General features: G+C 36.0%; 1 protein-coding gene across 3 annotated transcripts in view; it reads right to left on the bottom strand.

The window, feature by feature from the left end:
* Positions 1–11981, bottom strand: part of LOC120425849 (phospholipid-transporting ATPase VD) — a 135233-nt gene that overhangs the window by 40691 nt on the left and 82561 nt on the right. The gene's annotated exons all lie outside the window — the stretch shown is intronic.

The following is an 11981-nucleotide window of genomic DNA, read 5'->3' as shown; positions in this document are numbered from 1 at the left end:
TATTTTCAACATCACTGGCGTGTAAGCCAGATCCTTGCGCATCTTTTGGTATATGTAACATTGAAGTTTGGAGCATCCTAGAGCTCGGTACAGACCTTCAAAGTTTAGCATTTTTTTTTCGAAAAATTGGTCCCAGCAAAATCAAATGGCGTCTCGGGCGTCGCGAGGTGCGACGCATATCTTTTTAGCCGGGGACGATTTTTCGAAAAATTGCCAAACTTTGAAGGTCTGTACCGAGCTCCAGGATGCTCCAAACTTCAATGTTACATATACCAAAAGATGCGCAAGGATCTGGCCTACACACAATGTGGCAAAGTTTGGCCGGGAATACATTCAAATACATCATCAAGGGCGAATTTTCAAAAAGAAATGAAATTTTGTAGTAATATTTTTAAGATCATCGAAATTCCCTGACCCAGCTTAAAATTCCCTGACTTTCCCTGACTTTTCCAGGTCAAATAAAATTCCCTGACAATTCCAGGTTTTCCCTGACTTTTCCAGAAATCGACACCATGTCTTTCCAAAGATTGCGACACAGTTATTAGAAACATCTGTTTCGCTTTGACGCGCGTGTACGACACAACGCTCCAAGCTGGTCAAAACTTGACACCCAGCAACGATTGATCTCGACCCAATCCCGACCGTTGAGTCGTTTGGACTTTTGCTTACTTTACAGCTACAGCTGTAGCACACATTGCGAAACCTGCCTGCCAGTCTGTCTACGTCTGGAAATGGTGTCACTTCTGTGCGGAGAATACGGAATTAGCACTCCCGCGACTTACCTGGAGAAGGGAAAAAAGAGAGAAAAATGGCGGGATTAGTCAACGTGCGATATAACGGAATCGGAATTCTTAAAAGGGTACAGCTTCAGTGTGTTAGTTAACCTTAAATTTTAACTATAAGTTTGCATATGTACAATATACAACAATTCTCAGACTGAAAACAAACTCTTCATGAAACAACGATGGTGGGAACTCTTCAATAGCCTGTCCCATTTTGAGGTCATGTCGAGGAATTTCAGGTGCTCACTTCTTAAATGGTAGATTATGATGTTAGGAACAATGTTTTCTTAGACAAGAAAAAATAATAAAATACTTTCTCGCACCCCCTAGTCGATTTACTGAAAAAAGTCACTTTTTTGAACAAATTTTCTAAAATCGCTTGGAATCAATACAAAAACTGTTTCGATCAGGTGTGTATTATCTTCAAACGATAGGTTTTTGTCCATAGATTAAGATGCACTATCAATATTGGACGAAAATTTAAGTTTTTGGACTCTCCCAGGCGGATTTGTGTCGAAAAAATCGCATTTTTTCGAAACTTTTTTCAGAAATGTTCATTTAATTCAGGGTAGCCTATTTTTCCCAGTGAAACCAATACGTGCAGCTTGTAGGAAATTTCATGGCGAACATTTTTCTCTCTGAGAAAATGCAATTTCGACACTCCAGAGCCAAGATATTTGAGTTTTAGTGAGGAAAAAAGTGCCAATTTTCAAAATTTCTCAGAATTCTGAAGCAAGGCCTACTAATTACACGATGTAGCAAGCACATGTCTCAAAGGTCAGGGTATGCTTTTTATAGTAATTTTGGCCGCTGAATCCGAATCTGAAATCAAATTTCGTGCAAACAGTGATGTTTTGGAGCTACACCCTTTTGGAATGTTATTTGCGTGTTTAAGAGGCAGTTTTTGTAAATATTGCTCGGTTTGTTCTAGAGTCGTATCGAGGTGCTCCGATTTGGATGAAACTTTCAGCGTTTGTTTGTCTATACATGAGATAAACTCATGCCAAAAATGAGCCCTCTAAGACAAAGGGAAGTGGGGTAAAACGGGCATTGAAGATTGAGGTCCAAAAAACATAAAAAATCTTAAAATTGCTCGTATTTAAGTAAAACTTCATCAATTTCAACTATCTTAGATGCATTTGAATGGTCTTTTGAAGCACTTCAAAATGAGCCATAGACATCCAAGATTGGTTTAACTTTTTCTCATAGCTTTTGCAAATTACTGTTAAAAATTGTTTTTTTAAACCTCAATATATTTTTGCAACAGCCTCCAACACCCATACTCTTTTAGTTCAAGTTAGGGAATTTCATGGACTATAAGCCTACGGTAATAACTTTTTTGGCCAATCGCAGTTTTTCTCATAGTTTTTCGATTTTTCTATAACAAACATTTTACAATGTTAGTTATTGTCCTGTTGTTTAGTCTCACTTTTGTCATATTCGAAATCCTCGGAAAATTCAAACTCCAAACTGGCATGAGTTCATCTCATGTATAGACAAACAAACGCTGAAAGTTTCATCCAAATCGGAGCACCTTGATACGACAACAAACCGAGCAATATTTACAAAAACTACCTCTTAAACACGCAAATAACATTCCAAAAGGGTGTAGCTCCAAAACATCACTGTTTGCACGAAATTTGATTTCAGATTCGGATTCAGCGGCCAAAATTACTATAAAAAGCATACCCTGACCTTTGAGACATATGCTTGCTACATCGTGTAATTAGTAGGCCTTGCTTCAGAATTCTGAGAAATTTTGAAAATTGGCACTTTTTTCCTCACTAAAACTCAAATATCTCGGCTCTGGAGTGTCGAAATTGCATTTTCTCAGAGAGAAAAATGTTCGCCATGAAATTTCCTACAAGCTGCACGTATTGGTTTTACTGGGAAAAATAGGCTACCCTAAATTAAATGAACATTTCTGAAAAAAGTTTCGAAAAAATGCGATTTTTTCGACACAAATCCGCCTGGGAGAGTCCAAAAACTTAAATTTTCGTCCAATATTGATAGTGCATCTTAATCTATGGACAAAAACCTATCGTTTGAAGATAATACACACCTGATCGAAACAGTTTTTGTATTGATTCCAAGCGATTTTAGAAAATTTGTTCAAAAAAGTGACTTTTTTCAGTAAATCGACTAGGGGGTGCGAGAAAGTATTTTATTATTTTTTCTTGTCTAAGAAAACATTGTTCCTAACATCATAATCTACCATTTAAGAAGTGAGCACCTGAAATTCCTCGACATGACCTCAAAATGGGACAGGCTACTCTTCAACCATTAACCGCACTAGTTGAAAATTCATATTTTGTGCGTAAAGTGACTTTCACTTCTCCAGCGTTAGCAATCATACAAATTATTATTCCATTACGGCCAAGCCACAAACCGCCACGAGAACGACCACGGCCAGATTGACGAATTTATTAAACCAATTAAATGTACGCTTTTACGGCGACCCATGCTTCATCCATTACCCCTTCCCAGAGCTTGGAACAACTAGTTGCCATTGACACTGCTGATGGCTGTTGGTTCCAGATTGCTCCAATCCCGAAGTGAACATAAACCAAGTGTGAATGACGTCCAGTTGATTCCACAAAGCATAAGCAAAACATGTATGAAAATATGCTCTTCAACTGTTGAATGAGTCATGGGAGAATTGATCCAATTACGTTAAATTGGTTTGATTAATACAAGTGAAACGAAGAAAAAACATTGCATTTGCAACAAAGAAACCCCCCCTGTTCGTCCATCGATCCACTCGTTCCAACGCATAGGCCATACCGTCAAACACCAATGGAAGAAAAAAAAAGTTACGAAGAAAAATCGATATCCCAATCACGACAAAGTCCGACAGCCCTGCCCTGTAATCAGTCCACCTGTCCTGGTCCTGACCTACAGACAGTGACAGTGGTTCGGACCAGTGCATAGAAGTGGATGCACTTTTTACCACGACTCTTACTTTCATACGTGGCTTGTGTGTGTGCTACTGATGCACAATAGACAAACATTGCATTGCGTGCCGAGGATCATTAACTTCTTCAGGGGTACAGTACCCGATGTATGTGAACCGGTATGGGAAGAACTGGGTCAACAGGGAGTTGCTTGGGTGGTGGAATTGTTCAATTCGATTTATAGGCAAAAAATGTGCCCAATTTTATTGGGCTTATTAGTTATCGATTCCTTTAAATTGCAGGCAAAAAAAAAGTTTTAAGGCGCTCAAAAGCTCGAATTTTGCACAGTTTTCCAGTTTGGGAGCAAAGGGTAATTTTTATGATATCTCATGACAGTGATATCACATTATCAATGGATTATCGCAATGCAATTTATTGATATAAAAAAGAACAATCTGATAGTATTGTGCATCAAAAATTACTATATCCGATGATTATTTTTTATTAAATCCAATTAAGTCTCGTAATCTTATAACAGTGTTGCCATGTAAACATCATGTTTTAAAAGATCTTTCACATAAATACCTCTCGAACGTCTTCGTGTGTCTGTGTTTCAACCCAATAACCGACGACTGGCAGCGGAATTTGTAAGAAAGTGTAATTTATATCTAAGGCTGATATGCTGCTACATCTTATCTCAGGGCCGAGTATAAAGTGGTAACAGCCCTCGCACTGCTTCCAATGATCCATTATAGAATGGAAATTAATCAGGTTTTATATTAAAACATACATTAACAAAAAGGTCTAGCAGTTATTCCATCTAAATTAACAACAATAGCCCTTAAATCGTTACATAAATTCCTCTTTCTCCTTTCTTCAATATTTCATGGAAGTGTTGCCAGATCATCAAACTTTATGCTCAGCGTTAAATCACCCAAATACCTTTCTTTTTTATTTTCATATAAATTAACAAAATCCATCCTTAACAACTAATCTCAATTTAAAAACAAAGTGTTGCCAGAATTCCATACTTTCATCTCAATCAAAAAGTATTTTAAAAAACTGGGCGCACAATTTTTTCATATAGGGGAAGGTGGGGCAAGACGAGCATATGGGGCAAGAGGAACAATCGCTCGTACGGCCGTAATTTTTTACAATTTTGATATTTCCAGTATAAGGAATTGTTGCTAGCAATGCAATTAGTTGATTCTACTGCCAGATAACCGCCAAAATGACGTAAACACCACGGGACATAAGATTGAATGAAGTTTTTTTTTTTCAAGACCTTTGGTTTCTTATAATATTTGGAAAGTACCAAATGAGGATTAGGGTACGCTTAAAGGCTCATTGTATCAAAATGATTTTTTTCCTAGATTAGTAGTGTCCCTACCAATGATTTGCACCTATTATAAAGTATGTTTTATCATTGAGGATGCATACTTGTGGAGTTTTTTTTAAAGGTCCAATAAACCAAATTTTCAGTTTTTGCTTTTTGGGTGTTTTTGAAACCGCCTTGAGATTTTAAGTATGGGAAAAAATACGAATTGATGCAAAAATATATTTATTAGGATATTAATGCATAAAAGTACTTAAAAACTGATATTTTTTTAAATGTTCATACAAAATATAGCGATATTAAAAAAAATACCATTTATCTTCGAAACATTTTTTTTTCGAAAAACGATCACGTAAAATATTATTATTTCATTCTAATCTGGCGTCCCAAATTGATAACAGTTAAATTGTCAGCAAATTAACATGCTATTTCAAGCATTGTTCCTCTTGCCCCAACGCGTTGCAACGGTTTGTTCGTCTTGCCGCACTTGTTGAGGAGAACGTACTGAAAATCAATAATTTAAAATATATTTTTTATCGTGAAAAACAGGATTTTTTAGAAACTAGTTCTATCAAAATCTTAGTCAAGATTTGGGATAAGATGATTATAAAAAAATTCGACAGATTTTTTACGTGTTTATTTGTTTTTTAACGAGCATTTCCTTAGCTTATTACGCTTGCCCCACTTTCCCCTATACAGATTTTGAGGATGCATATTCAGTTCTCACAGACGCAGATATATTTGTTCAGTTCATGATTTTAGGTAGGTAGGTTTAGTATCATATGGTCAAAGTATGGCCTGTGGATTGAATGTGGTTAAAATCTGATTTGTTCTAGTCCACGACTTATTTTTAAAGTTCGTGTTAGATGTTTTTATTATTAAATTTATATTTTTATGAAAACGGAAAATCTAATAACAAATTCAAAGGAATGAAAAAATAAGGTACTTTTGCCTTGATTTAAAGTTAAAATTTTCGTTTTCATCCCTTTTAATTTGCAAAATCTTGGGCAAAAAAAAAATGTTTGCAATGTTTTCAGAAATGTATTTAGAATTTGTTAAACATATTTTGACAAGTTACTTTTTTTTGGTTTCCTCGAGTTTTTATCGCTCGTTTTTCATTCTACAAAATGTTGGCTAAATTTTGCTATTGCTTCGCTCGTGTGCTTTCTTGTTTCTTGTCTTCTTCTTTGCCTTTTCAAAATAATTAGCCAGTAATCGTAAAATGAACAAAAGTTTATATTTGATAAACTTTTGTTCATTTTACGATTACTTGCTAACACAATAGCAAAATTTAAACAAAATTTCGCAAAATTTAAAACAAATAGTTCACTCACAAGTACAATCAATTTGCAAAAAAAAACAATTTTTTTTTTATAAATTTAACAGATTTTCATGTAAATTGTCTAACAAAGATTAAACGCAGAAAAACAAAAAAAAAACAAGTTTTTTATTGTTTGATGATTTTGTTTGTCTTTGTTTTGAACAAGAAAAATTCATATCGTTTTGTTTTGCTATTTTTTTTTATTTTCCAAAAAATGCATCTTGATCTCACGCACATTGTCACCCAGGCCTGATAGGGGGAGAGGGGGTAATATGCACCCCCGGGGCAAAATGCACCCCCTCGTTTTCTCGGTATTTGGAAGAATTGTCCGGGAAAAAAATCATAGTAATTGGAAGCTTATTACTGTTAAACCATGCTGGGAAAATTTTAACTTCGTAGTATAAAGTCAGCTTAAGTTATTTGCAAAACATTAAATTGTTGTGTTTTCATTTAATTTTCATTGAACTTTCATAATGATTTTTTGACAATATGAATATATATTGTAAGTTTTTAGGCAGATAGTTTTTGCCATAATCTTCATTATTCTGTAGATAGATGAGTCCAAAAACATCAAAAAATGCATTTTTAATTAAATTTTCTACCAAAAGCGTAGTCGGGGCAAAATGCACCGCTGTGAAGCTCCTTTGTACAACAGCGGTGTCATCTAGTGGTGACTAGTGAAAACTGCTTTTACCCGGTGCATTTTGCCCCATGTTGTGGTGCGTTTTGCCCCGTTGTTGTAGTGCATTTTGCCCCAATGTTGCGGTTCATATTGTCTCGCATGGTTGTTTGAAATTAATCAGAAATGTTTTTAGAAATTTGATATTTTCGAAAAATTTTGAGGTTATTTAAGACTTTTTTCACATGGATGGCGAAGAATAATAGTTGGTAAAGAACATCGAACAAAATTCTTCCACAGTAATGCATTAAAGGTTGAGAAATCACAGTTTTCCCTTAGGGGGTGCATATTACCCCCTCTCCCCCTAATTGCTTAATTCGTTTGTTATTGTTTTGAGTTTATTTCCCATTTCCAAAACAACACGCACCATGTCGTTCGCCCCCTAGTCACACATGTGAGCGAACCTTAATTCGGCTTAAACCATTCAACTCAATAAGTTCCCATCACGTGACAACCTGTCCTGTCCTGTCCTGCTACGAGCAACAACTAGACGTGACAACTTTGCAGTCGGTAATTAGGGAGAACATGACACGAGAGCCTCCCTCCCCAAAAGGCAACAACAACAACAACAACTAAAACAACACGCGGAAGTACAACTAACCAGCGACTAAATTCACGGTCAAAAAAATCGTTCGCATTTGACAGCCAGACTCAACACACTCAGTGTAGGGTTGTTTTAGATTAGTAATGGCTCGGTAGCAATTCGTCGAACGTTGGGGTTTCCCTGCTTTTGCGTTTCCTGGTGCAACAGCACCCGGCCCTAATCCGTTACTTCCACGATATTGGGTTACCCTGTGATGCACCTGCTGCCGGTTGCAAGTTCATGTTCACCGCGACGCACTCTGCCCTGATCGGCCTTGAACTTTGCGTATAGACGTAGCCACGGAGTTCGGAGGGAACTTGGTGGGCACATGTGTGCTACAAAAGATATGACTTTTGTAGAGCGAGCCGCACGTGTTCGCACAGTTTTATGTGTGTTCTAAAAGTGAAAGGGAACCGCGCACGTTGACGCTGGGTTTATTTATGGCAAATCAGAGAGAACGTGTTTAGATTGTGCCGTTCTATTTCGAGACTTGGGAGTGTGATATAATGGAAGAGGTGGTGTGCTGAGTTTTACGCTTAGTCGAGGTATAATATGAATCTCTGATAATTTGTCCTAAGCTTTGAAAAAAGTTTTGATTTTTTGGCTAAGTTTATTTATGAAGTCAAACATGTACATTTTATTTTGAACAATTTGATACGTGGGAGAGTGGGAAGTCCAAAAAAATCAAATGTTGACTAACATAATATTTGAACAAACCCTTAACTAAAGAATAAGTATAACAACCCCTGATAGAGAAATCAATGAAATTCATGACATACAGCGCCATCCCGTTTTGCAACACGACCTTCAACACATTTCCTCTCATCATAAATGTATCATATCAATGTAATATATTTACAATTTAACTGAGTTGTGTTTTACATCACACTAGTTTTGTTTTGCGTACACCCAAAACTGGCAGCGCTAGTCCGAGAGAATGATGATCTCGAGTCGAGAGAATAGTGGTACCATTCACGGACGCAGAGAACACAGCTCGAGATGGGCGATAGAACTATTCTCTCGAGGTTCATTTGCAAAAAAAGTTCATCCGTCAAACAAAAAAACCAAAAGTGTCGACAACGGGAATCGAACCAGAGACCATTGACAAACCAATCCAATGACTTAGCTGCTTCGGCCACCACAGCTTGGTGACCAAGGAGAAGTCAGAAGTCGATGTATGACACTTGGAGATTTATTGATTCAACTAACGAATGAACTGATTTGTTATGATGGTGTGAGTTGGTACCATTATTCTATCGATTTTGGCACTGAGCCCTCAATAAATTTTGAGAGAACGATTATCTCGACTCTGAATTTTGGGTGTAGTGCGTCCCTCCCGGGAATTCCCGGGACTGGGAATGTCCGAAATTGATAAAAAAAAACAAAATTTGGTATGAAAATTCAGATTTGGCCGAGGAAATAGATAGTTAAATACTTAGTAAACGATAAGATTTTAAAGCATTAAAATTTGTATTCGGCGTTATATCAGCATAAATTTGGCTTATTAGGAAAAGTTGTTAAAATGTTAGTTAACAGATCCGCAAAGTGCTTAGCGCTTAAAATAATTTTTATTTAATTTTATTTATTTTAAAAAGACTCGGTATTATATGTACGTCAATTTATAATTGTTAACTTAAAAAATATCATATTTTATTATTTTTCATCAAACACCGCCATCCGGAGCAAATCAGGACAAAAGTAACGAGTTAAAACAGCTGTTTTGACAAATGTTTTGATTTTTTTTTTTGATGATTTTGGTTGAACAGGAACATAACAAAACAATAAGTAGGGTAGAGTAGTCATCAATGAGTCACGGGGAACAATGCGACAATGGCTTTCACAAGTAGTAGTTTCAACCAATCAGGCTCATGTTTTGGGGAAAGGTGTGTCTACAGGATACACGTCTGCCATAATAGTGGCTTTGGTTATGGACGCTTTCTTCCTCAATAAACTTTTCAAAATCTATGTAATTCTTTCAAACCATGAATTGAAAGTAATTTTTGGCATATTTATTGAGTTTAACTAAATTTAACAAAAAATATATAGTTATTTGGTATAAATATATGGATTTTACAAAATTTTAATACTTTTCAGTATAACTTTTGTAATTAATGTTTTAAGTTGGTAAAATTGCTTTAAAATAATTAAGGCAAGTTACCTGCAACAAAACAATACAAAAACAAGAAGTTTTACTAGAAAGTTATTGATTTTCGTAGAGTGCCTAATTGTTCCCCAGCTTTCTCATTGTTCCTTCCAAGTGCGTCTACAATGAGACAGTTGAATAACTCGGGCTGTAGACGTAATAGCGTCATTCTCCGCCAACTCACACAGCAGTTCCCCGACCCCTCTTCGATTTGCGTAAAACTTTGCTCAAAGGGGTTTTTTTTGGTCCCTGATCACGAACCCGAGGTCCACTTTCGATATTTCGTGACGGTGGGGCGGTACGACCCCTTTCGTTTTTCTGGTTTTTTACTAAGACACGTTTTTCAGTGATTTGTAGCTCGCAACCGTGAAGAGATAGAAATTCGGTGTCAGTGGGACTTTTGTGTAAAATTAGACGCCCGATTTGATGGCGTACTCAAAATTCCGAAAAAACGTATTTTTCATAACAATGACCTCTTGGACGATTGTTGTGACTCGTGCATTTCGAGAATCAGATTTTTTTTTTAATATGTTTCTGATGAGTGAGTGTATCCGGTTTGATTTTTTTTTATTTTCGAAAAATCCTCACATACAAGCAGTGCACAAGCCACAACAATCGTCCAATGGGTCTTTCTTATGCAAAATTAGCTGAACTTTCCGAAAAAATTACTTTCAAAAGCACACGATTGAGTTTTTGGGGTTAAAAATTCGAAAAACTGGCCAAAAATTGTCAAATCATAACTTTTTCAAAAAACTTTTTTGTAAAATTCTGATAACTCGTGAAAAATACTTGCAAACCCCTTATGTCTATGTATCAAAATTTTTGTTTTTGTCTGTTCTACAACTTTGTAGATTATTGTTACAGTCTAAAATGTAACCCTGCAAAGTTAGAAAAAACACGTAATTTTAAAATTAAAAATTGTGTTCTAAATGAAAAAATGACCCTTCTGGGTTATTTCAGATTCGAAAACAACATTAAATTTCCCGTTTTTCAGCGATTTTCAAACAATGTTTTAACTTATTTTGATGAAAAATACGTTTTTTTCGGAATTTTGAGTTCGCCATCAAATCGGGCGTCTAATTTTACACAAAAGTACTTTTGACACCAAATTTCTATCTCTTCACGATTGCGAGCTACAAATCACTGAAAAACGTGTCTTAGTTAAAAAAAACCAGAAAAATGAAAGGGGTCGTACCACCCCACCGTCACGAGATATCGAAAAATGGACCTCGGGTTCGTGATCAGGGACCAAAAAAAACCCCTTTGAGCAAAGTTTCACGAAAATCGAAGAGGGGTCGGGGCAACTTTTTCCGATTTCGTGTGAGTTCGTGGAGAGTTACCCAATCTCGATGTCATATTTTGGTCTATGTTAGAACACATTAAAAGAAAGTAAATGCAACAAAAAGCTCATTAAAATATACGCACGGAAAAAATACGAAAATCGTTGAATGTTTCAAACCAAAAGTGTCTCATTGATGACTACCGTACTAGGGCGTCCCAAAAAATGAAAATTTGTCAAATCTTTGGTGCTCACCCCTAGAATGATAGATAAGGATGTCAGGAACAATGTTTCCACACAACAAAATAATCCCAAAAATGCGCGCGGAGCTTAAATGAAAAAAGTGCATTTTTCGAGTATTTTTCAGAAATGCGCGTAACAATCATACTAAAGTCATTCAGATTTGGTCCCTTGGGCTTCAAGTTAAAGTGTAATGTCCCCTGAACAAATTGCTGTACAGACATGGTCCATAAAAACTTGTGTTTGGACATGGCAGGGCGTTTCAGGGAGATTTTTTTTTATTTTTTAGCTGAAAAATTTCTAAAATTGCCCCCCAAAACGAGCCAAAAAAATTTACAGTCAAAACTAATGCATTAAGCTTATAGGAAATTTCACGGCGATCATTTTGCTTTTTTTAGGCATTCAATTTATGTCCACGCAAAGCCGAGATATTTGCATTTTAGTGAACATAAAGAAGCGATTTTTCAAAATTCTTAGTACATAAGCGTTTTCAGTAAACATTGGCTACCATGATTACAAACGGGAAGGCATATATTTTGGATATTTTTTTAAGCTAGTTCAAAAACGACATTTGTTAGTAATATTTCATGAAAAAATAGAGATTTTATCAAAATGTGACGTAAACGACATATTTATAAGTACTACTCTGTGATCTCGATATCTGGAGTTTTTTTGAAAAGGTCCTTTAAACCAAATTTTCAATTTCAGGGGTATCCAAAAACAC

This window comes from Culex pipiens, chromosome 2 (genome assembly GCF_016801865.2).
Source record: "Culex pipiens pallens isolate TS chromosome 2, TS_CPP_V2, whole genome shotgun sequence".
Classification (NCBI taxonomy): Eukaryota; Metazoa; Arthropoda; class Insecta; order Diptera; family Culicidae; genus Culex; species Culex pipiens.
The sequence above is the reverse complement of the archived record's forward strand: the minus strand, read 5'-3'. Positions and strand labels throughout refer to the sequence as shown.